Source organism: Pelmatolapia mariae, unplaced genomic scaffold, assembly GCF_036321145.2.
Source record: "Pelmatolapia mariae isolate MD_Pm_ZW unplaced genomic scaffold, Pm_UMD_F_2 NODE_ptg000745l+_length_35381_cov_1, whole genome shotgun sequence".
In the NCBI taxonomy this organism is placed as follows: domain Eukaryota; kingdom Metazoa; phylum Chordata; class Actinopteri; order Cichliformes; family Cichlidae; genus Pelmatolapia; species Pelmatolapia mariae.
The window spans coordinates 1-27764 of record NW_027052422.1 but is presented as its reverse complement, the minus strand read 5'-3'; the positions used below and the strand labels follow the sequence as shown (position 1 = coordinate 27764).

At 40.2% G+C, this 27764-nt stretch overlaps 1 pseudogene; it reads left to right on the top strand.

Moving 5' to 3' along the window:
* Window positions 1-26078, top strand: part of LOC134623555 (complement C3-like) — a 33179-nt pseudogene extending 7101 nt beyond the window's left edge.
* The last annotated feature ends 1686 nt before the right edge of the window (window positions 26079-27764 follow it).

Genomic DNA, 27764 nt, shown 5'->3' with positions numbered 1-27764 from the left:
TTATTCAGTGATCCCATATTCTATACAAAGCACCTGCATTGTATGTTTTCCACCTGTTTAGGTTTTTGTTGTGGCTTTAAAAAAAAAAAAACTACCCTCCATCTTTACCCATTTCAAGGTGCGTGTGGATCTGAAAGAAGAAACCAACTTGTGCAGTGCAGCTCATAAGCGCGGGAAGTATCGCCAGGAGGTCACCGTTGGGAGTGAAACAACACGGGCTGTAGCATTTACCATTATCCCCATGAAGGAAGGACTTTTTCCTATTGAGATTAAAGCAGCTGTTAGAGGTGGTGACAGTGATGGTATCAGGAAGATGCTGCGGGTAGTGGTAAGAAAGATTTGTTGCAGCACTCGATATATCATATGAGAATGGTTTGAACCTCTCATTTCTGTCTCAGACCACTAATTGTCTCCAATACACCTTCTGTTGACACTCAAGGGCAGTTACAACAAATTAAATTAGTATGAGTAACATAACCAAGAAAATATTTAAAAACATTTCAACATGCATTGATGCATGCTCAAACATCCAGGTAAGGAAATCCCCCCAAATTGATTCCTTTTATCTGGACGTAACGTTTTCAGTGGGAGAAATTTTTTGCCACTCATTCAAGTGACTTCTTCAGTCTCAGCTGACGGCAGGTTTGCCTAACCTTTCATTGTTCAATGGTAAATTTGCATATTCATGATCATGAAACTGACCTCAAAGTCCATTGTTCATTCAGTGGTGCTAGTTTCAGCCATTACGTAAATATATACTGTTTATAAGGTTGGGGAAACCTGCAATCAGCTGAGACTGAAGAAACTACTTGGAAGAGTGACGAAACATTTCTCCCACTGAAAACGCAAGATCAAGATGAACAGAATCAATTCTTTGTGATTTTAACAGGCAATTATCTGTATTAGCAATTTACTTAGACAGTGTTTACTCCTTATCTTAAAACTACTGTTTTTTCAGCCTCCAGGTGTACTGAGAATAATACAAAGACTCTACTATTAGACCCTGCTAGGAAAGGAAGAGGTAACTTTACTGTTTAAATAGTTGCAATGTGCGAAATATATATAACTTATATTTAACAAAATATATTTATTTGTTTATTTTATATACAATCATTTCAGAATCCACTAACTTCTTATCTGTCTCTTCGATTAGATGGCAAACAAGTGGAAATCATCAAGAGTGCCATTCCTGAAACAGATATGGTTCCAGATACAGCTGCAAGCACACAAATCTTTCTAAGTGGTAAGACCAAGAACCTTATTTTCCAAAAGCTAACACTTCTTCCATAAAGTATACACAAGAAAATCATATGCTAAGCGATTTTGAAATAACAGTGGTAGCTACCCGACAATGATCATTACATCTATGCCACAGCGTGCGCCTATCTGAGTTCGCACTGAAAATATTGAAACAGTTAAAGATTGGTTTATTAAAAAACACATGCAAGTCCATTGCAAACTAATATTACTCATAATTCAAAAAGTTGATGTGACTGTAAAAAAGAAAACAAAAACTAAAAGCAGATTTGGAATCATCTCAAAAACTGGTTTAGAAAAGTGTGTTGTGGTTTCTGATGATTACAAAAAGATTTTTTTTGTTGACCTTTGTAAACAATAGATTAGCCCCATTTCCAACTCAGTAACTGTGGGTTTTCTTATGTCTATACAGGAAGAGAGCAAATGAGCACACTATTGGAGAACGCCATTAGTGGTAAATCTATGGGGACTCTAATCAAACAGCCCCATGGCTGCGGAGAACAGAACATGGCTCGGATGACCTTGCCTGTTATTGCAACCATGTATTTGGACAAAACAAATCAGTGGGAGTTTGTGGGCTTTGAAAAGCGTAACGAAGCTCTTCAGCACATAACAAAAGGTAGCTTAACACACAGAGGCATGCAGACAAGCTCTCCAAAATGATATCAAATCAGCAAATTTCAGTCAAGTGTGACTGGTAATTAATGAAATGTTTTGCCTTTGGTTTTGTCCAGGTTATGCAACTGAACTTACTTATCGAAAGCAAGATGGCTCTTTTGAAGTCTTCGCCAACCACGATGGCAGCACCTGGTGAGTCAGCAAAACTCCAAAATGATTGTTAGATAATGGATGTATTGTTTTAGGGAAAAATAAATAATCCAGAGGTGCTCATGTTCTCTCTTCTGTAAGGTTGACTGCCTACGTTGCCAAGGTTTTTGCAATGGCTTATGACCTGATCAGAGTGGATAAAAATGTGATCTGTGATGCCATCAAGTTTCTCATCCTGAACACGCAGCAACCTGACGGCATGTTTAAAGAAGTTGGATATGTGTAAGTCAATCGATGCGTGTGAGTTTCCTAATTTTAATAAAATAATTTATTAAATTTGGTTGTATACAAAAATGAAATGTTTACCTTTGTATATGTGTATGTGTAGAGTGATCTGTTAGGAACAGATTCAGATGCTTCCATGACAGCCTTCTGCCTGATTGCTATGCAGGAGTCTCGTGAAATTTGCAGGTCCCTCTGTTAATGTGAGTATATAACTACATATACTGTTCATCCACTAGATAAAAGAAATACATTGTGTGAATAAAAAATTAAACAGACTTTTCTATATAATTTGCAAATACATTGGAGAACAGCATCCCACTGGCATTAGGAAAGTTACATCAAAGACCATATACTGTCACGGTTCTGGGTTGGTTCGACCCAGTATTTTGAGTTCTGATGTTTGGTTTATTTTTGAATGATTGTTGTGGTTTTCGGGTGCTATGAGTATTATTATTTATTATTAGATTTCTAGGTTTCTGTTTATTCATGTTTTAGGATTTGTTCTTCGGTTGTGTCTCACGTTTATTATAGTTCAGGTTCCATGTGTTATATTCAGTCTGTCTTTCATTGTCGAGTCGGCGTCCTTGTGTAGTGATTTCTTGTTTCCTTGTTTTATTGTTAAGGTCTGCGTCTCATGTGAGTGTGTTCACTTTACCTCCCTTGTCTCATCTCGTTAATTACTCCAGCTGTGTCCCCCCCCGTGTGTAATCTCCCTGTGTTTCTCTGTGTATTTAAGTCGTGTCTTCTGTTGTAGTAGTCGCTGGTCCGTCTGTGTATCCACCATGTCCCATTTGTGTGTTCTCCCTGCTGTCACCATCTTGTACCGTCGTCTACCTTGCTTCATGATTGAGTTCCGGTTTCGTATTCAGTAGTTTAGTTGTTTCCATTATAGTTTAGTGTGATCTCTGTTTGCCGTTTTTCCACTTGTGCATTGTGCTCAATAAACCACCTTCACTCCTCCACGACTGCCTGCGATTGGATCCTCCTTTATTTTTCCACACGGCTCACTCCACTCACCGTGACATATACTATATCTGGATGTGATATTTGCATCTATGTCTCAATTGAGCTTCTGGATTTATCTTTATGTATTTCATTTGGTGTCTGTGCTTCATGTGCAGAGTTTACCAAACAGTATTAATAAAGCGGTGGCCTACCTGGAGAAGCTCTACCCAGCCTCACTAACCCTTATTCTGTTGCAATGACATCTTATGCCCTGGCTAATGAAAACAAACTGAACAAGGAGATCCTCTTCAAGTTCATCACTTCAGGTGGTTTCACACAGTTGTTCTAAACATAAGATTAAATTAGTGTATTTATGCTTTTGGGATCCAGTTATGTTTGAGGATGACTTTGTCATCAGTCGAGTTCATCCCAAACAAGGTATACCAATGTGATCAAAAAGTTTCAAATTCTGCAGATAAAAATCAAAAACTTTGATTTTAATTTTAAAAAAAATATCCTTACCAAAGATATTTAGAAGTACACGGGCACTTCTGCACTGCCCTGAACATGGCTCTATTTTAACAGTATTTTAACAGATAGTGACCATATTCACAGTGTAAAAACCTGTGAATGTGGGCAATAAATGCTAATTATGACTGAGCTCATCTGAGGTGTCAACTATGAAATGATCCCCAGTTTGACTCTTGAGTAAGTTTGAGTTTGATATTTACTCTCTGTTTAACTTTGAGGTCTGCGTAAAAACTGCAAGTTCAAGCAATCTTTGGTTTACAAAGATTATAAATTTTAATTTGATTTATTCTTATTATACATATGGCATTATGTAGCGACAGAGCAGTTGAGTCAAATTCATATCAAGGGGAATTTGCAGCTCTCACTTGCCTATTTGTTAAATGAAAAATGCCTCCTGGTCAATTCCATCTACTAGTTAAAATCAAACAACTAAAAACAAAGGCTCTTGGGAGACAGAAAAATAGATACAGCAGATACAGCTCTCAAAAATGAGAGAAATGTGAATCTTTCTACTTAGTGCCTTTGTGTGCTTCAAGATTTTGTTAACACAACAATAACTAACAATAATAATAGTAATAATAAAACGAAATATATGTATTTGTAAAACTTCTTTGTAATTGTATGTATGGATCCTCCACAGACAGAACCCACTGGCAAGTACGTGATGAACTTTATTACACACTGGAGGCCACAGCTTATGCTCTGCTCGCACTTATCAGGGCTGAGGTGAGCAAATCCCACTTACACTGAAAATACAACAAAGGCGTAATTCAACTCAAACCCCTCAAAACAAACTGGGACCATGACATAAACAAGTAAAGTTGATAAAGGCCAATACTAATGTTAGCTAACATGTAACACTTTTCAGTCTTGATTGGCTTAAATGACTTGGTGATTTTTATTTTTTTACATTGTCTTGAACAAAGTTGGCTTAGTTTTTCTGAAGGTCTTTCAAAATTGTTTTTTTTTATTTAGTTTAGCTTTTTTATTCACATAGGTTAATAATCAGCATGTAATAGGCTCATAGTAACAATGCTACATGCTTTAGTTTAGCTAAAAAAAAAAAACCCTCATCATTTTAGTTTTGAGTGTTTTGATAAAATTGGCTGTTGCTGTTGGCTACAAAAATGGGGCCCATCTGATGCAAACGGAAATTTCTTCAATATTTGGGATTTCTTTTTTGATTGAGTTTTTATTGGGGAGGTTAAATTTTCTGACTAACAATGGCACAAGATGTAGAGTCAGCAGAGAGACTAAACATAGTCTTGTTATCAGGGACAAGAATTTGTTGTTCCGGAGCCGCATGAGAAAGGGAGATGATTGTTTGAGTTAGTGCAGACAACTGCATCAATTTCGCAGTTGTTCTTAATGTCCATCACTGGTCGCCAGGTCTATCTATTTATGTGCTATCTATTTATTTATGTTCCCACAAAATTGAAGCCTCTTCTATCATAGTGTGCCTATACATTCTGCATGTGCAACTTCTCTTACTTCTATTATTAATCCTTGTGTAGTGTTCGTATTTTCGTTACTCAGCCAGTGTTCATGGGTCTGGTGGACCCGCTAGAGTTTTGGCTTTCCAAATTACACTATCAAACAATTTTATATTAAAATTACTCAACAGATGTTTATTTCATCCAGTTACAAGCCATATGAACAGCAAACATGGTTAATTTTTTCCTTTACCTTTGTTAGATCACATTTATGAATTAATGTGTTTCTCGATTTTTTTTTCTTATAAAATGTTATAAAAAAAACAAAAATTTTATGGATGGAATCTGGGATGAAAAGCTCAAATGAAGACTTGGGGCGTTTATCAATATGCGTACTTGTGCGTACTTGCGTTCTCGTGTACTCGTGATACGTCATCAGTCGGAGACCAAGTACTGTTCCAATTCGAAGTACGCATCACGCCGAGAACGCGAAAAAGTCCCGGATTTGTTCTCGATCCGCCCGTTTTATCGAGCATGCATCGGTGTAGACTTGGGACAGCTAAATATCCCAGAATGCATTTCGTCCAAAAACTCAACAGCGGACTCCCGGCACATCGTTTCCAACGCCCCCCCCCCCCAACCGCTCGCGGACTTCTCACTACTCAGGTTAAAGAAACTCCAGCAGTTGTCTATAGTATTGAGTGTCCACTAGAATAGAAATAAAAGCGTTCTAACATTCTAACCTGCTTGTTTTTTATTAAGGTATGTACACGTATGTACATGTACACTATTTTTATTAATAGAGGTTTCACTACTGAGGTTAAAAATGATATATAAGTCACTTAGATCACTTCTAAATGTTAATGTTTGGTTATTTCAGTGTTTTATTTGTTCCTGAGTAAACCGGTTTGGCTGTGATTAAAGTTAAGCTTCATAACATGTTACTCAACAGTTAAATTAGGAGGGGACGGCAGTAAAAAACTCCGGACCTGTAACATCATCACGCACGCAGGTGTTCCGACTGTACAAATCACGAGTCCGTGCTCGCGTACTTGAGAATTGAGAAACGGCCGACGAGTCCGTGCTCGCTTCTCGGCAGGTACGTACTCCCGTGCGTTCTCGGCGGGTACGTCTCACCGAGAACGCGAGTACGTACTCGCGTACTTGGGCATTGATAAACGGCCTTGATGTCCTGCACATGAGTAACTGCCAGCCGTGTTGGCCCTGGTTGCATCCTTATCACATTAGCAGCTCTGCAGGGTGGCACATTTCTTGGGCAAGAAGATTATTCAATTTCACATTTTTTGACATCCATATTTCTTCACTTGCTGTCTGGTGGGCTTGTTCTGGTCTGGAGCTGGCTGCTGATGGGGTACTCATCTTCGTTTTGTTACTAAATGGTGCTCAACCTCATCCTCTACTTCAAAGTCACTGTCAGACTCTGAATTTTCAGAAATGTGATCCTCATATTCTGAAACCTCTTCCTCGGCATCATCATCAGAAGCTCCTCTCTCTTCCAAAATCAATTGCAGCTTTTGGCCATCTTGATCAATTGTGATAAGGAACCACACTGGCAAAGTCTTATTTACAGTATTATGCCCTAATTTGCAGGTGGGACAGGGTATGAGAAAAGTAAAATTTGGATCCTTCAAGAAAGAGGTCTTGATGCATTCTCAATCATCCAGGAAAGTAAATCTCCAAAAGTTGATTCTGTTCATCTGGATGTAGCGTTTTGTGGGAGAAACGTTTCGTCACTCATCCAAGTGACTTCTTCAGTCCTCAGCTGACTGCAGGTTTCCCCAATCTTATAAACAGTACATTTGCATAATGACTGAAACCAGCCCAGTGAAGGAACAATGGGCTGGGAGGTCAGTTCCTTAATCTTAATTATGCAAATTCTCATGACCATTGGTCACCAATCACTGACCAAAACCCACTGATCAAAGACCACTGATCAATGGCCATGAGCACCATTCACAGAGAGTTGGGGAATGGCTGCAATCACAGCATTGTAAGATGGCGAAAGATGTACCCTTAGGCCCCCTCCTCCGATTCAGAGATGGTCTTTCCCTTTTCACGTAAATGGCCTCCTTGACTCCGCGCTCAAACCAGCGTTCCTCCCTGTCCAGGATGTGTACATCCTCATCCTTGAAAGAGTGTCCACTGGCCTGTAGGTGTAAATAGACTGCAGAGTCCTGGCCTGACGAGGTAGCTCTTCTGTGTTGTGCCATCTGCTTCGCCAGAGGTTATTTGGTTTCCCCGATGTATAAATCCTGGCAATCCTCCTGGCACTTAACAGCGTACACTATGTTACTCTGTTTGTGTCGGGGGACCCGATCCTTGGGGTGGACCAATTTTTGGCGCAGCATGTTTTGGGGTTTAAAAGCCACAGAGACCCGGTGTTTAGAAAAAATGCGTCTCACATGCTCCGATACTCCTGACACATTATGGGATCACTACAGGTTTTCGCTTGGGCAGCAGTTGTCCTTCTCTCCTGGATCGGCTGGAGCTTTCTTTAGGTGCCTTTCCAGCTTTGACAAAAGTCCAGCTGGGATAACCACACTTACTCAGGGCCTTCTTGATGTGCTGTTCTTCTGCCTCCCTGGCCGCTGTGTCAGTGGGGATGGTGTTCGCTCTGTGTTGTAGCGTCCTGATGACACCCAGTTTGTGCTCCAGTGGATGATGAGAGTCAAACCTTAGATACTGATCCATATGCGTAGGTTTAGGGTACACGTCAGCTTTTAGATGTCCCCCATTACTGATGGAAATCTCAGTCTAAGAAGGCTAACCTGCCACTTTTCATATCCTCCCTGGTGAATTGATGTGTCGGTCCACCGAGTTAATGTGATCCGTGAATTGTGGTACGTCCTGAGATTTAATTTTCACCCAGGTGTCATCCACATATCTGAACCAATGGCTTGGTGGTGTTTCAGGGTAGGATAGCAAAGCCCTCTTTTCCACTTCTTCCATGTACAAATTGGCCACGATGGGTGAAACTGGGGAGCCCATGGCACACCCATGTTTCTGCCTGTAGAACTGACCCTTGTATGTGAAGTAGGTGGAATGAAGACACAGTTCCAAAAGCAAACACACTTGGTCGATGCCGAGAGTGGTCCTGTTGCTGAGGTTGGGGTCATCCTGTAATCTCTTACGGACTACCTCCAACGCTTCTGAGACTGGGATGCAAGTGAAGAGAGATGTAACGTCATACGAGACCATGGTTTCATCTGCCTCCATAATGACATCTCTCACTTTCTCAACAAAATCCAGGGTGTTCTGGATGTGGTGTTCAGAGCTGCCCACCAGCGGGTTGAGGATCGAAGCCAGAAACTTGGAGATGTTATAGGTGACAGAGTTGATCATGCAGACAATCGGTCTTAAAGGTGCACACTGTTTATGTATTTTCGGTAAACCATACAGACTTGGTGTAGACTCCCCTGGGTACAACCTGTGGTATGAGGTCCGGTGGATAGCCTTGTCTTGTTCTAACTGCTTCAGACAGTCTATCACCCTCTTCCACACTGTAACCACTTCCTGGGTCTCGTTTCAGGGGCTCATAAGTATTTTCATCACTGAGTAGTGACAAAATTTTCTCATGATAGTCTTTCTGGTTTAGCAATACTGTGCACCTACCCTTGTCTGCGGGAAGGATGATAATGTTGTTGTCATCACTAAGTGATGTGAGTGCCTTCCTCTTCTCCATGGTGATGTTGGATGCTGGGGGCTTTGCATTGCTGAGACAGGCCGAAACTTTCGTCTGTAGTTGATCTGCTTCCACTTTTGCAATATTGTTGTTACGAATTGCTGTTTCTGTGGCTGTGATCAGCTCCACTAGTGGGATTTTGCATCGGTGTGACAGCAAAATTCAACCCTTTAGCAAGGATGTTTTTCTCTGTTTGGGTGAGCTGTCTGTCAGACAAATTCTTTACCCACTTGTCCACATCCTCGGTGTCGCATCCTTGTCTCTTCTGGCCACTGAGGACACTCTCCGTATTTTGCGGTGGTTTCCGACGTACAACAAGTAAGTCAAACTTCCTTTGTTGCCTGGTCTTAGACTTCTTGTGTTGTGCTAGACGAGCCTTCTCAGTAAAATCAAACACAAAACACGCTGCGCCAAAAATTGGTCCACCCCAAGGATCGGGTCCCCCGACACAAACAGAGTAACATAGTGTATGCTGTTAAGTGCCAGGAGGATTGCCAGGATCTATACATCGGGGAAACCAAACAACCTCTGGCAAAGTGGATGGCACAACACAGAAGAGCTACCTCGTCAGGCCAGGACTCTGCAGTCTAGTTACACCTACAGGCCAGTGGACACTCTTTCAAGGATGAGGATGTACACATCCTGGACAGGGAGGAACGCTGGTTTGAGCGCGGAGTCAAGGAGGCCATTTACGTGAAAAGGGAAAGACCATCTCTGAATCGAGGAGGGGGCCTAAGGGTACATCTTTCACCGTCTTACAATGCTATGATTGCAGCCATTCCCCAACTCTCTGTGAATGGTGCTCATGGCCATTGATCAGTGGTCTTTGATCAGTGGGTTTTGGTCAGTGGTTGTTGATCAATGGTCATGAGAATTTGCATAATTAAGATTAAGGAACTGACCTCCCAGCCCATTGTTCTGTCAGTGGGCTGGTTTCAGTCATTATGCAAATGTACTGTTTATAAGATTGGGGAAACCTGCAGTCAGCTGAGACTGAAGAAGTCACTTGGATGAGTGACGAAACGTTTCTCCCACAAAACGCTACGTCCAGATGAACAGAATCAACTTTTGGAGGCTTCAAGAAAGAGAGTAATATGTGCGAGATGTAAGAGCAGACAGTGGTGATAGTTGAATTTTCAGTAATGTTGCAACTTGGAGCGGGAAGGGAAGAAAACACTATCAGCAGCACTAGAAAGGAGGAACACAGAGTGTGGGAACATAGGACCTACACTTTCAACACTTTTATTAGACCTGGGTCCAGTGGACCCGAACACCTCGTATGTAATGTAAATGCGTGGGGGGAGGTACAGTATGCGGTCATTGAAAATTTCTTTGGATTTATGTTCTTCACAGAAAATAAGCCAAAGCCAATGAATAACTGAAAACGGGTCTCACAGACCCGAACACCATACAAGGGTTAAACATGGCCATGAATTCTACTGTTTGTTTGTTTAATGATTCAAACAAACATTTTTTCCATGACTGCGGGATATGTCTTCTGACTTAGTTGTTTATGTTCTGTTATTAAAGGCCTATGAGGAAGCCACACCTATTGTGAGATGGCTTGGCCAATACCAACAGGGAGATGGAGGTTATGGGTCAACTCAGGTAAAACAAAAATCCCTCTGACAGTTTATTATGTGTCTGTGAAGCAAAACCTTGCCTATTCTTTTTTGTCAGTAAAGAAAGACTCAGTCTTATGTGTATATTCTTCTTCAGGCTACCATAATGGTGTACCAGGCAAGTTCAGAGTACTGGATCAATGCTAAAGAACCAGAATATAATGTGGATGTAGACATCCTGCTACCCGGCAGAACAAAGACTGACAAGTACAGCTTCAACAAGGAAAATCATTTTACCACGAGAACATCAAAGGTGAGCCGGGCATCTTGTGCAAACAAATAAGTGTAGTGGTGAGTTTGGGATTTGGGAATGGGGAAGAGAAAACTTCAGCTTTCGTTTCACCAAAAGAATTACTGGAGAAAAATGAAATTGAGGTTAAATGGGACATGAAGCAAAAACTAGTTCTGAACTTGCATGAGCCAGTTATCATCATAGAGGTAACAACAATTTGGCGGCGAGTGAAGGTACAAGCCCTGCATGTTGATGAGGATACTGGAACCAGGTTTGAGAGCTGAAGCCCAGAAAAATCCAAAGCGCCACTGGAAGGTGGGCCCAGTAAGAACACTTGACTGATATTTCCAGCTTAGAAAACAGAGAAAGAAGGAAAATCCAGACTGCACAGATCATGACAGTACAGTCTACAAAGACAATGTTACAAATCTTGGCCAGTTTGCTGCTGTAACTAAAGTTATTTTAATATCTGTTAGCTGGAGCTGAGCTTAGTGTCCCTACCACTCATGTTGAGCTGTTTTTGCATCAGTGAAACCAAATGTATAGCTAAACTTCAGGCTTATCATCAATTTATAATCATTTACTTATACATTGAGTTATTCACTTTTGCAGACCTATAAACCTGAGTGTTTAGTTGTAAGTTTTAGATGTTATTGTTGTTTTTCCACAACCCGTCCCACTCTGTATCCCACACACTGAACTCCCTCTGCCAGTGGAAAGCCAAAGTTTTTAGTGGGGAGTTAGTTTTTAGTGGGCAATGTTTATCAAATCTACCTGCTAGGAGGATCGTTGGGAACAAGAATTTTAATAAATAAAATAAAATACAAATAAAATACAAATAAAATACAAAGATTAATAAAATTGTGATTTTCATTGAAAAATGAATTTATAAAAGATTAAAAAGAAGAAAGGATAATGTGGCATAACATGATTATGTCATGTACGCTTATTTATATTTCTATTAATTTTTTTTCTCAATATTTTTAACCATTTTGAATATTTTAAATCTCAACAGTTCCCTGCTATAAACAAGGATATACAGGTGAATGCCACAGGAAAAGGAGAAGCAGTTTTAAAGGTAAATATGGCACTCATTCATGTAATTACATGTGCTGCGTACATTTTTAACAGCTTTGTAGACGTTTAGCTTTACTATTACAATTTACAATTTGAAAAAAGGGGTCCTTGTTAAAAGAAATATAGTTTTTTTTAATAAATGCACATCTAAAGAAAGATAAACTTATTTTTAGTTTAAAATGAAGAATTCAGGGTTGTTGACGGGTATTTAAGGTTCATTAGCAAACATTAGTACTGCTCTTTATGGACTCTCTACTTATTACCAACTACAGTTTGCTAAAAATGTATCTTTGAATGAGAAAAATGCTGAACACTTGAAATACTATAAAAAGAGATGGAGATCAGCGAAATACTTGCTCCTTAAAGTGTTAAAGGATGAAGCTTTCATTAGAAATCTATTTCTACACTCAAGTGAGCTCAGTTTAATAACTTATTCCTCAAATCACATTACCACCTCAGTCCAATGCAAGTAAGATCTTTCTCCCATTTTCAGATCATGTCGCTGTATTACGCTCTGCCTAAGGTATTAGAGAAGGACTGTGAGTTGTTCAACCTGTCTGTGCAGATTGTCCCAGGTAAATTTCAATCTCCATCTCTCGCTGTTGTTGTTGGTATATATGGGTGTCTGTCGGTCTTTTTTGTATTTTGCTCATCAAATGCATTGCTTTTGCAGAGAAACTAGATGAAGACGAGAAGATATATAAGCTGACAATAGAGGTTTTGTAAGTACTTCCAAATTGGACTGTCTTGAACAGCACATTCAAATAAATTGCTATGCATTTTGTTTTAACCAATCTATTTGTTGCCTATGCAGGTTTAAAGAGGAGCGCAATGCATCCATGTCAATTATAGATGTTGGTTTGCCAACTGGATTCACATTTGACAAAAATGACTTGGATGCTGTAAGAGCTTAAAAGGACACAAGTATATGAAGCAAGAATGCACAATAACTAATTATTTGTACTAACCAGTTACTTTTAAATTCTGTGTGCAGTTGTCTAAAAGCCACTCCAGGATCATTTCAAGATATGAAAGCAATACGGATCTTTCAGAACGGGGCTCGCTCATCATTTACCTAAACAAGGTAAGATTGTCTGTATGGTTTCTTTCTGAAATTCAGATGACTTATGTTTGTGTTTCACTTGTGACTGATGAGTTGCTTTTCATTTATATAATCATAGACATACTTCACTACTAAACGTGCTAGATATACTTCAAAGAGCTATAATTTTAACCCCATTTTCTCAAGTATACCATCATTAAAGGGTCAATCCAGCCTAATAGCAAAGTCTGCTATTCAGTATGTTTTTTTAGTTGTGTTTTGCACTACCCTACACATATTTTACCTTTGTGGGACACCTCTCCACAGATTAGTAGTGTACAGCCAGAGATAATCACTTTCAGGATCCATTCAACTATGGAAGCAAGCTTCTTGCAGCCAACTGCAGTGTCCGTCTATGAATACAATAACAGTGAGTCTCTAAAATCTCAGACAAATATAACAGTTCCCAAAAACATGATGAGAATTTTATGGTTTTCTTGGTCAAGAAAGACTTTAATATATCTAAGATATATATATATACACACACACACACACACACACACACACACATATATTAGCTGGTGTGAAAACAAAGTATTTTTCAACATCTTCTTTTCTTGCAGAGAAACCTTGTGTGAAATTCTATCACCCTGAACGGAAAAATGCAGAACTAATGAGACTGTGTAGAGGAAGAAAGGAATGTGTATGTGCAGAAGGTAAATAATATTATCACACTATCTACTTATATATTTATTCCGTTTGAAACTTAAAGAAACAGTCAGTGACAAAAAACATTAACACTTACCTTGAAAGATGCAACCTTGATTGATGGTTTGTGTGTAGCAGAGCATCACATGCTGCAGACAGCAGAATAGTAGCTATTAATTTCTTTTAGTCCTTTGTCAATCACAACAAATTGTTGTGCCATTTTAAGAGGCTCAAAAGTAATTAGACAACTGGATTCTTTCCACGGTTAAGAAAAACTCCTTCACATTATGGCACTCATATCATTGTCTAGTCTACTATCAAGAGATCCCCCTGAGTAAAAACCTCTGGTTACACTCAAATTAGACTTTGACAGAAAACCTCTAAAAGCCTGCACAGTCCTGAAAAAAAATGGAAAGATGAAACCAAGCTCATGATTAGAAGCATTCCAGATCATCTCTCAAACATTAACCCAATGTTATGGCATTAGCATGTATTGCTGGCAGTGGATTCTGGTTACTAATATTTATTACGGTGGCCCCTAGAGACAAAGCACGTACAAACTCCAAAACACTTGCAAACTCCAAAACACTTGCAAACTCCAAAACACTTGCAAACTCCAAAACTCCAAAGCACTTGCAAACTCCAAAACACTTGCAAACTCCAAAACACTTGCAAACTCCAAAACACTTGCAAACTCCAAAGCACTTGCAAACTCCAAAACACTTGCAAACTCCAAAGCACTTGCAAACTCCAAAGCACTTGCAAACTCCAAAGCACTTGCAAACTTCAAAACACTTGCAAACTCCAAAGCACTTGCAAACTCCAAAGCACTTGCAAAATCCAAAACACTTGCAAACCCCAAAACACAACGGAAGTGCTCCAGGACGCTAGGGGCAGTGTTGAGCTTTTGTTACCTAGTAACTACACAAGCCATGAAGTACCAATGACCGGATTTGGGCTGTAGGCCGCATTTTAAGGCCGATTACGTCACAGCGACACGACGAAGGCTGTCCCAATTCAAAGGCTGCTCCAAATGCGGCCCTCAAATGTGTCCTTAATTTCCCTGAATTTTAAGGATGGGTCGGTGTAGCCTTCATGGCCCAACATACCCCAGATTTCATAGCGCGGTGGTGGTGTGGATAATTTTGCCGAAAAACGGCGGAAGCGGAGCGGCCGAAGAGTAAACTTTCAGAAGTAAGTACTGAATATTATGTCACTTATTTATGCGCAAATGTTTTTATAATGAAGAACATTAAAACATTACTGTTGGACACATGTCGGGAAAGTTATGTGACATTAGCTTGGTTTTAAAGCCTTTACTTATTAATATTCGCCGTTCAATGGTCGACCTTAGTCTTACAGAGATGTGATGATTTCATGGATAATTAAAGTCAGTCATATATCCACAAACACAACAAGCTGAAAGTCAGTGATGCTGCTCGGTTTGCAGTCCTGAATATGACGGCACAAGCAGGATTCACTGCACTGTTAATGTCAGCTATGTTTTATTGTTGCCTCTGTTTGGTGGTGTCGAGCCAAACGGACTTTAACGTGTGTTTGAACGAGCTGACGGTTCACTCATTAAGCTGAAAGAAAGATGCTTTAATCACAGGAGTCACACATGTGTCCACTGGACCATCTGGGAACTCTTCTTGTTTAGCACTCGTAATAACACAAACGCTAAATCTTCCTTCTCTGTGTTGTTTTGTAGCAGTGTATACACCTGAGACTGTCACCTGTCTGTCTGTCCTGCACTCTCTCTCTGTTTCTTTCTCTCTGATTGTAGAATAAAAGTATGAACATGTGTTTATAAGTTACACTTGTGTTTGAATCCTGCAGCTTATCACACATTTGATTTCCTTGTGTGACAACTGCAAGTGTCCAGAGTGAGGACAGACTGAGGGACCCACTGCTGCACATCATCTGTGAGGCTTTGCACCTCTGATGATCCACCAGGACAAACTCAGCAGTGTGTGAGGAAGAGGAGGAGGAAGAGCCAGCAGCAGCTGACAGATTGAGAGAATAGACAGACTGTTCCCTGTTTGTGAAGGACTGGTAGAAAAGTTTAACATAACTAATGTCTGTCCTGAATCAGTCTTATTAGGTAATGTTCAAATAATGTTATCATCCCAGTGTTTTCAGTGTGGGAGAAAGTACTCAGGGCCTTCAAGTTACACACTATGAAAGGCAGCAACAAGTTTAATGTTCAGAAACCTAAAGTATGTATCAGCAGCAGAATGGAGCTAAAAATAAATGTTTGTTTCAGTTCTATGAAGCTTTGAGTATTTTGGATTAGTAGCACTGCTGTGTTTGTTGCATCATATTGCTGTAATTGTTTGTATGCTTTATATATTCTGAGGTAAGTTGATCTATAGTGTTACATCATATTCTATAAGGATGTTATGTGTTTGTAGACCTTCTGCCCAGTTTGACCCATTTAGCAGAAGTCAGCCTGTTTAAGGCTCTGATATCTATTCTGTATGACTTAAAGCAGTAATGACATGGTCTGATTTTGTCACCCAATAAAGGAATATTTCATATATCAGTCTACTCTTCATTTTATCAGAAACACAGCTCGTACATTTTATTTTTATAAATATATGTAAGCAATGAGCCAAATTTAGTAATGCCAACATACTGAAGGAACAACATTTGTCTCTTATATATGATACACCTATATATATATATATATATATATATATGTATGTATATGCACTGTCAAAGATACTTGTCTTTGAGTGAAGATTTAAGGTGATAAGACATATAAATAACTGCAACTTGAATCTGTAAGCTCAGTATTTAACACAGAGTTCATGTTAACTGCCGTAATAACTAATAATGATTAATATAATAACTATAATATTGGCCATATAATATTTACATTACCAAAGTGATATGACTTTAGTCTCATGAACAACATTAGCAAATTGTTATTTACTAACTAATCTTAAATGACTGTTCAGTACAGAAATGAAGCCCAAAAATCATGTTTTACTGTCCTGTGGTCTCAGCCTCAGATACTTATCAAATCACACAAAGCTCTTGTAGAACAAACAAACAAATGAACAAAATATGTTCTCTTTCATTTCTGTCAAACCAAGTTGTATGACACGTTTCCAGCGGTTAGTATCATGGTTGCTAGGCAACCTGGGAAGCGCGTCGGTCATTGGTACTTTATGGCTTGTGTAGTTACTAGGTAACAAAAGCTCAACACTGCCCCTAGCGTCCTGGAGCACTTCCGTTGTGTTTTGGGGTTTGCAAGTGTTTTGGAGTTTGCAAGTGCTTTGGAGTTTGCAAGTGTTTTGGAGTTTGCAAGTGCTTTGGAGTTTGCAAATGCTTTGGAGTTTGCAAGTGCTTTGGAGTTTGCAAGTGTTTTGGAGTTTGCAAGTGCTTTGGAGTTTGCAAGTGTTTTGGATTTTGCAAGTGCTTTGGAGTTTGCAAGTGTTTTGGAGTTTGTACGTGCTTTGTCTCTAGGGGCCACCGTAATTTATTGATAAGTGATTATATAAGTAGTAGGATGAATTCCAAATTGTATGAGGCTACACTATCTGTTCTAATTCAGCCAAATTCTTGAAAAATGCTTGAACAGTAGGGCTGGTTAGCCTCACTAATTTTTATAACTGATTCGATTCAGATTCACTAGGTCCCAATTCGGTTTGATCCCTGATTCGATTTGATTCCATTTCATTGTGACTCTTTCAGTCAGAAATATTATGCTTCTGATCATTTATCAGTACATATCCATATTTTTATATCAATGCATAAAAACAAAGTTGACACTTGTGCGACTTCAACAGAGGTGTAAACATCACAGCAGATGCATTTGTGTCAAAGTAACTGAGGATAAACAGAGAAAAACAGGAAAGGAGATTTTCCTGGCCTGGCCTGGCTTTTTATAGCAGATAACCTGCCTTGAAAATATCCGGCAGTCAATCAAAAATGGAAGAAATCCATGAATCAACATATGAACATTACCTGATGCTGCTGAAGTGAAGCAGAGCAAAGTTACAGAGGTTTTTTAGAGACATTAGTTTTCCAATTTGGCATAATCTGTGAAAGTTTAAATTTCTTCGGTATCCATTTGATCAGAGGTGGCAACAAGCTGTAAATGTCCAGAACTTCAGGGAACTGTCTAACAAAATAGTGGTGTCCATTGCATGTACACGATAAGAATGGGCTACATGCATCACATTAGATTGATAAGAAATATTTAACCTGTCAGAGATGATTAGAAGTGATGATTATTAAATCTCCAACTCTTCTACATATGTCACAGTAACTTCTGAATAAATAACGAGTCATGGACAAATGAGTGAACAATGAAACAAAATACAGAAAAAGTTATAACTTTTATATTTTATAAGTTTTAAAGACAACAACAATAATAATAATGATATTAATAACAACAATAATGATATTAATGATAATGATAATATTAATGATACAATTTGTTGGTGCCTTTTACAACACTCATCTTACACCACACAATTACAATGTTGAAAGAAAATCAACATCTAGGAATAATATGAACAGCTGAACGCATTCACATCTGCTCAGTCATTCGAGTCATCGCTTGTGAATTTACTTTGGACCAATGCTGTATTTCCAGAGAATTGCAGTTTTCAGAGAAAGAATGAAGTCAGCAATGAAGATCGCATTACAAAGGCCTGTGAAGTTGCACATGATGGCAGTATAGATTTTGGTAAGAGAGATTTGTTAATGAAAAAGTGAGAAAACAAGCAAATAGTTTAATGATCTACCACTTGTTTCTTCTCAGTTTACAAAGTGAGAGTGGAAGAGTTGGAACCCTATTGGTCCACTGACTTTTACAGAGTGCAGATTCTTGAAGTCATCAAGGAAGGTGGGTGTTAATTTCCTTTTTTTTAAAAATGATTTTCTATCAAGCTATGCAGTTTATAGGTAGACATAAAGCGCACATATATATATATATATATATATATATATATATATATATATATACATATATATACATATAAAAAACACCCATCTCGCCCCTGCGGGCGGTTTTATCCTTCAAGCTCGGGTCCTCTACCAGAGGCCTGGGAGCTTGAGGGTCCTGCGCAGTATCTTAGCTGTTCCCAGGACAGCTATATATATATATATATATATGTGTGTATATATATATATATATATATATATATATATATATATATATATATATATATATATATATAAGAAGGAACACGAGAAGCTGGAGAAATACCAAGGGCTCAGAGAAGAGCTCGAGAGGATGTGGAGGGTGAAGGTAACGGTGGTCCCCGTGGTAATCGGAGCACTAGGTGCGGTGACTCCCAAGCTAGGCGAGTGGCTCCAGCAGATCCCGGGAACAACATCGGAGATCTCTGTCCAGAAGAGCGCAGTCCTGGGAACAGCTAAGATACTGCGCAGGACCCTCAAGCTCCCAGGCCTCTGGTAGAGGACTCGAGCTTGAAGGATAAACCGCCCGCAGGGGCGAGATGGGTGTTTTTTTTTTTTTTATGTGTGTGTGTGTGTGTGTATATATAAGTATATGTATATATATATATGTATATGTGTGTGTGTATATATATATATATATATATATATATATATATATATATATATATATATATATATATTAGGGGTGCAACAATACACAAAATTCACGGTTCGGTTCGATATTTTTTTGATACAAAAAAATGTTCATGCCTTTTTAATTTGTCATTTATTAAAATTACAAATATATATATTTTAACTCAAAAGTACAGTTTTTAAATGTAATGTTGCTGAAACAACAAAATAATTAAAAAAAATAAATCTATCTGATCGAGAAATCCCTCATCTTTGGAAAAGAGAGTTTATTACAGAGACATGGCTCTTTCCAAAATAAAAGCTATACTATACGCTTCTTCTGGGGTATACTCTCAGCAGCATATTAAACATATCAGGTCCCCATAAGGAGACTCATGTGCTAACGGCTGTCTAAATGACTCGGGTAAAGTTTGTAGCATGCGTGCTTGTTGTTTTTGTCTGCTTCCACTTGTCTTTGCACTAAGATGATGTCGGAGTAAATGTGCAGTCATATTCGTTGTGTTCCCACTAGTGCTGTCAGCGTTAATCTGAAATGACGTTAACGCCACAACACGGCAAATCTCCGTTAACAAGCTACCGCGGATCACCCGGTGCGTGGGGCTGGACAGCGTCAACACGTTAACGAGCTAACTGCGCTAACACAATAGTTCCCACCCATGTAACTGAGCATTGCGTGGCACATCCGACATACTGTTTTACTTTTGTCCATGACGCGCTTACCTTCAGGGTCATACTTCACATGAAGACCAAAATAGTTCCAAAGGCCATATCTGAATGAGGGTGGGGGAGGTTCAATTTGCCATGTTGCAACGAGCTTAGCTTCTGTCTTGCTAGCTTGCGCCGCGCTCAGTGGACAGTGCAGCCTAGGCAGAGTAGTCGAACGCAGATCCACTAAGCTCTCAACACAGACAGCATCGTCAGAAGAAAAGTTGATAAAATAAATTAAAAATTTTGTATTGTTCGATACACATGCCTACCGAACCGAAAGCACTGTATCGAACGGTTCAATATCGATACGAGTATCGTTGCACCTCTAATATATATATATATATATATATATATATATATATATATATATATATACATATACAGGTCCTTCTCAAAAAATTAGCATATTGTGATAAAGTTCATTATTTCCTGTAATGTAACTGATAAACATTAGACTTTCATATATTTTAGATTCATTACACACAACTGAAGTAGTTCAAGCCTTTCATTGTTTTAATATTGATGATTTTGGCATACATAACTCATGAAAACCCAAAATTCCTGTCTCAAAAAATTAGCATATTTCATCCGACCAATAAAAGAAAAGTGTTTTTAATACAAAAAAACTCAACCTTCAAATAATTATGTTCAGTTATGCACTCAATACTTGGTCGGGAATCCTTTTGCAGAAATGACTGCTTCAATGCGGCGTGGCATGGAGGCAATCAGCCTGTGGCACTGCTGAGGTGTTATGGAGGCCCAGGATGCTTCGATAGCGGCCTTAAGCTCATCCAGAGTGTTGGGTCTTGCGTCTCTCAACTTTCTCTTCACAATATCCCACAGATTCTCTATGGGGTTCAGGTCAGGAGAGTTGGCAGGCCAATTGAGCACAGTAATACCATGGTCAGTAAACCATTTACCAGTGTTTTTTTTTTTTTTTTTTTTTTTGTCTGTCCCATTTGGTTCTTTAGCCGTCAGAATTGTTGTCTGAAGACCAACAAGGATACCAAATGGATTTATTTTGCCAAATGGATCATCATGGCATTGCCGTATTGGTCCATTTGATCAACTTTTGTTGTTATTATTTATTTTATTTTCAGTAGTTACAGATGAGACAGACATGATTGGGGGATAGGAAAGGGAGAAAGAAAGAGAGGAAGGAAAAGAAAAACAGAAGGGAAGAGGGACAGTGAGAAAGGGCACTTACAAAGACAAAGAGAAAAAAAAATCTCCTGGATCACCTGTTGAGAGAAAAAGAATAGAAAACAAGCAAAAAAAAAAACAAAGCAACATACTAAACACAACACCATCATGTTAATCTAGCTAAGTGTAAACAGCAATAAATACTAAATATTGAATGTTGTTGTGCAGCACAGACAGCGCACAATGTGCTTTGAAGTAGCAGCTAAGAAAGGTGTAGTTTATGTCTACGAACAGTGAACACCCATGTGCACACCCGTGTGGATCAGCGCGCTTGTATACAGAAGGTTTCCCCATGTAACGGTCTGCTAGAGGGTGTGGAGGGCCATAGCCCCGTCCCCCAGGGCATGAAGCAGGCATGGAGGAGATCCAGGCTCCAGACATCCAGGGACCCCAGAGTGCGAGAGCCCAAGGAGTACCACCGGAGGGGCATCCGTGCCACCCTCCTGGGAAGGGCTGAGGAGATCCCCAGACGAGGGGTCACCCAGTATCCACGGAGCAGAAGCCAGAGGGGGCTGCACTGGCGCGCCCGCCGGCTCTGCCGGCAGCCAGCTGTGCCAGAGTGAACCAGCTGCAGGCCCCGAGGCCGGAGGTTCGAGGGCCCCCTTTGCCCCGGAAGAGGCCTGACCGAGCGACAGGCACCAGGCCCCGCCAAGTAGCCACCGGGAGTGAGCTGGTGTATACCTGAGCGCCCAGCCCCGGACACCAAGAACCACCAATGCACCGACCCCTGAGTGCATCAGTTACCGGCAGGGAGTGTGGTGAGGGGAGATAGGCCTCCACACTTTGGAGGGCCTGGGTGTTCCCAGGGAGGTGGAGTCTAAGACCTGACCTGACATATAAACACAGACAAACAGGCACACACAGACACAAACATGCATTCCCACCCTCATGCACACATATACAAACACTCAGCACTCATCCAACGTAGGAATAGACATATATGCACATGTACACACAATCGCACTCCCCAAACATACTCTATACCCTGGGTCCAGGTACCCTCGCCCCCAGAGGGGGAAACGGCACCCAGACCCAAGAGATGTGACCCTTTCCCCCCGGGGTGGAGGGCAAGCAGACCGCCCCAGGCCCTCGCGGAAGCAGGGAGGCCAATCTGTCAGCCAACACCTCCTCCCAGCCCCCGCCCCGAGGGCTGGCAGGGAACGGGGGTGTGTGAAGACCCCATACCTCCCTCCTCCCGCTCATGTGTAGTGTTGCTGCGTGTTGTTCTAAAGTGCATTTAAAACAGGGGAGGGCATGGTGCTGCTGCCGGAGAGCAGCAGGTGTTAGCACGGCCCCTCCCGAGAACCCTCAATGTCTACATGGATTTAAAATTGAGAGGTGGGCACCGGCGCCAGAGGTAGGGTTGAATACTCAGACCATTCACTGGACGCCGTTGGCGTGGTCACCCTCAAGGCCCTATATATATGTGTGTGTTATGACAGTGTGAATAATGTGGATGTCTAAGTTGTGGAATAAAATTGAGGCACAGGTGGCCAGAAGGGGACAGAGGGGGGGGATGTCTCCCCTGCACCCTGGTGACACACCCACACCCCAAGGCCCTACCTGTGTGGGTGGGTGTGGTGGAGCGGGAAGAGGGAGGCAGCCGGGGATGGGGAGAAAAGAAAGGAGGGGCAAGATGCTCCTCCCTAGGGCCAGCTCCCCCCGCTGACCCCAGTAGGCACCCCCGTCCTCTGGCACCCACCAAGGCAAGGAGTCCAGGCCCATCCAGACCGGGGCCTACGGCAGCAGCACCGCCAAGCCCCACAGGACCCAGGGAAGCCCACCCTACCCCACCGCAGAGGAAACTGTACCCACCCTAACATTCAATCATCTCCCAGACTACACAAGACAACAGACACCCAGGTTAGGTTTGTTCTCCACCTCTCCTATGTCTCTCCCCCACCTGCAGAGTGGACTTCTGCAAGGATGGAACAACCTCCCCGCCAGTTAAAGAGCCCCCCAGTTAGGCCGATGCACCAGAGGCCCCCTGCGCCAGGGCTGAGCCCCCGTGCACCCACCCGCCCACAACCCTCGGCGACACACCGACTGGACCGAAGCCCAAGGCCCAGCCAGAGCCCCATCATGGAGACGAAGCACCCCCGAACCCAAGCCCCCCCGCCTGCCCCGGATCCACTCAGGGGCAGCCAGGCCACCAGGCCAGTAACCTACGTCCGCCAGCACAGACCATCCCCCAACCCCCGCTGCACGCAGCCACGAGGAGAACACCCTCTAAGAGCGACCAGAGCCACTGACCAGGTTATGACCACAGCCCCCCGGGTTGAGCCCTCCCGGGATAAGTCTCTAGGGGTCCTCCAGGCGCCCTAAGCCCGTCCCAACCTCCACATCAACCACAATAGCTAAGACGGGACCAAACCACGACCCCCCACCCCCTCTAGGTGACGGAGCCGATCAAAGGAGCCCAGAGGGATTGATCTAATGTGGTGGCAGAGGCTGTATCAAGACTAATGTGATCTATTAGATGGTTTCTATATTGGCTAGAATTAAGATTATTTTATTTTTCCAGTTCATGAGGATCGTTTTCTTGGCGATGCATAGGGCAGTAAAAACCATGTGGACTGTATTAGTTTCTGTAGTGACATCATCCAATTTTCCCAACAAGCACACTAAAAGAGGAGGCTGGAATTTACATTTCAGACACTTTGATAAGTCTTCACATATCTCACGCCAAAACTTCTGAACTGGTGAACAGAACCAAAGAGCGTGGATGTAATTGTCTGGTGTATTGCCTTGACAGTGTGAGCAGTTGTTGGAAGATGTAAAGCCCATCTTGAACATCCGATGACAGTATAGTGCACTCTATGTAGTATTTTGTATTGTATTAATTGCAGACTGGGATTTTTAATCAATTTAAAGGTTTTTAAGCATACCCTGAGACCAGAAGTTTTGGTTCTAAGCTTACTGATAAATCTGCTTCCCACTTTGCAATAGGAAGGGATACTGATTCATCTATTTTAGAAAGTGTTCTGTATATTTTAGATAATAATTTGGGGGATTTAAGAGTAAGAAAATGTACCACACTTGGTGGTGTTTGTAATTCAGCTTGACTGGGGTAAAATTTCTTTTTTACTATGGATTTAATTTGTTGATATTCTAAAAACCTTTTCTTGTTGATCCCATATTGTGCAACTAGTCTGTCAAATGAAATAAATTCTGTTCCCTCTAATATATGTTCTAAGTATTTAATTCCTTTACAACTCCATTCTGGAAAATTAATCATATTATTGTTTTGTAATATGTCAGGGTTATTCCAGATAGGTGTACGTTTGCATGGGATTAATGAAGACTCCGTTATTTTTAGAAACTCCCACCATGCTGTCAGAGAAGAGCTGATGTTAACACTTTGAAGCATTCATATCTTTTGATGTTTGAGCTGATAAATGGTAGGTCTGAAATCTCTAGATCATTGCATAGTGCCTGTTCAACATCTAGCCAGGGCTCATCTAAGAGGGTATGTTTTAACCATTCTGAAATGAACTGAAGCCTGTTGGCTAAAAAGTATTGTTGAAAATTAGGCAGATCTAATCCTCCTTTATCCTTAGTTCTTTGTAGCGTTTTTAAGCTGATACGCGGGGGTTTATCTTTCCAAAGGAATTTAGAAATATATGAATCCGGAGATCTGAACCAATCTTGTGATGGTTTGTTAGGGATCATTAAAAATAAGTAATTTATTTTTGGCAAGATCATCATTTTTATAGTGGCGACCCTTCCCATGAGTGATATGGGTAAAGATTTCCATCTAGTCAGATCACCTTCTACTTTCTTAAGAAGTGGGATGTGGTTTAATTTAGTTAAGTCTGAAAGCTTAGGAGAAACATTAATACCCAAATATTTAATGTTTCCAGATTGTAGTGGGGCAGAAGAAGAGTTTATGGAAGGAGCAGTTAATGGGAAGAACTGTAGATTTTGACCAGTTAATTGAATAATCTGAAACTCTTGAAAACCAGTGGTTTTGGCACTGTGAGCAGGTGCCAGGTCATGCTGAAAAATGAAATCTTCATCTCCATAAAGCTTTTCAGCAGATGGAAGCATGAAGTGCTCCAAAATCTCCTGATAGCTAGCTGCATTGACCCTGCCCTTGATAAAACACAGTGGACCAACACCGGCAGCTGACATGGCACCCAGACCATCACTGACTGTGGGTACTTGACGCTGGACTTCAGGCATTTTGGCATTCCCCTCTCCCCAGTCTTCCTCCAGACTCTGGCACCTTGATTTCCGAATGACATGCAAAAGAAATTTCTTTCTGTGTCTTACCCTCTTGCTTGAGGGTGTCAATGATGGCCTTCTGGACAGCAGTCAGGTCGGCAGTCTTACCCATGATTGCGGTTTTGAGTAATGAACCAGGCTGGGAGTTTTTAAAAGCCTCAGGAATCTTTTGCAGGTGTTTAGAGTTAATTCGTTGATTCAGATGGTTAGGTTAATAGCTCGTTTAGAGAACCTTTTCATGATATGCTAATTTTTTGAGACAGGAATTTTTGGTTTTCATGAGTTATGTATGCCAAAATCATCAATATTAAAACAATGAAAGGCTTGAACTACTTCAGTTGTGTGTAATGAATCTAAAATATATGAAAGTCTAATGTTTATCAGTTACATTACAGGAAATAATGAACTTTATCACAATATGCTAATTTTTTGAGAAGGACCTGTATATGTATATATATATATATATGTATGTATATATATATATATATATATATATATATATATATGTATTTATGTAAATTTCACAGATCTTATTTCTTCTCAGTAAAAAAATTTCAGGAAAAAAATCTTTTTTCTTCTACTTTGTCTTCTAACTGCAGGAAATACCGATGTTGGTCCAGAAGGTCAACCACGCACATTCCTTAGCTCTCAGCACTGCAGAGAGGCTCAGGGTCTAACAGCAAGTAAAACCTATCTTATCATGGGCACATCCCAAAGACATTTACAAAGATGATGAAAAAAGATGTGAGTTTTTATATATGTGCATGTGTGTGGATCTTGTGCATTTCTTTTTTTAAACTCTTTTATTGAGAAAGTACATTAGACAATAGCAGTAGTATGACTTTCTATATTGCTTTTGCGTTCACATTTTTAACTTTTAGTTATAAGAACAGAGAAGAAAAACAAATAAAAAACAAAACAAACAAACAAACAAAAACCTGTTGGAACTTGGGTGAGGGGTAGCAGGGTAGCCAAGTTACCATCACAATATTAGCATGAGTATTTGAATCAGTGCACCAGCATAAAAAGTGGCAAGGCCCATAGAAAATCATACCTCACAGGCTCAACATATTCTGTCCACTTAGACCAGGGGTGTCCAACTCCAGGCCTCAAGGGCTGGTGTTGGACTGCCCTGACTTAGACCATATTCTGTAGAAGGTATCCCTCTGCACTTTGAAAAAGAAGGACAGTTTTTCCATTGTATAGGTCTCTTGTATAGACTATATCCAGTCTTCAGTCATTGGTGGGTCAGGCTTGAGCCATCTACTTGTGAGGGCCTTTTTACTCACTGCCAGTAGCACATACAGAGGTTTTCTATCATTAGAGTTCCGTTTATTCACTGGTATGTTACACAGAAATATGGTTTTCAAAGGTTAAAGGAAAATTGAATGGCTGAATGGCTACCCTGATGTACCCCTGAGCAAGGTACCATCCCTACACACTGCTCCCTGGGCGCCCAATGGCTGCCCACTGCTTCACTGAGTGAATAGGTTAAATGCAGAGAGGAATTTCCCCACAGGGAACAATAAAGTATATATGTTATTAATAAAGTTTTTGTATTGCATTTGATACATTGGGCATTTTTGGCAACATTTTGTTAACAACAATGTTAATTTTAGACAAAAAAAGAGTTTTGTCCATAACATTTTGAAATGATGGCAAGTATTGATCATGTTTATGAGATCAAGTTCTCCAAAACTCTTGTATCAAATATGATACAAAAGGGTATTATAGAAAGATTTTTTTTCTCATGTCCACTGCATATATATCATCTGTTTCTTTTTTAAATTTTATTATATCAGATTTAATATCAGCATTCAGCATCACAGAATGTAGATGTTGCAGATCTAACAATTTCTCTTCCAAGTGATGACGTTTTTCCCAACTTGATTTTTTCAGGTAGGAGGATATACTATTTATTTTCCCTCTAATCAGTGCCTTCAGTTTGCAACATATTATTCCCTGTGACACCTCCTCATTCTGGTTATGATCTAAATAAATCTCTATTTCTTTTTTCAAACTCTCTTTTTTTATAAATGTTTTTTTTTATTAGTTTTTTTCTGTTTTCACAAATAGTACATAATTGCATAACATAATAAGTGTACAATTCAAAACCAAAAATAAATAAATAAAATAAAAAACAAACAAAAAAACCAAAAACAAATAAACAAAACAGAACAAAAACAAAAAAATAAACAGACTTCAAACTCTCTTTAACATATGGGTAATTTAGAATGTTTGTGTTAACCTCCATAAGGTAGATCAATTTTTCCTGTTCAGGCAGATATCAACATAAATCAGATTATGATCTGAAATGGTACAGGGACGTATATCACATCTTTTAATTCTAAATAGATCATTCTTAGATAAAAAAAAAAAATATTGAAAGTCACCACCGCATATAAAAGTTCCCAACAAGTTAAGATGCTAAGATCTGCCTATACAAGGACCA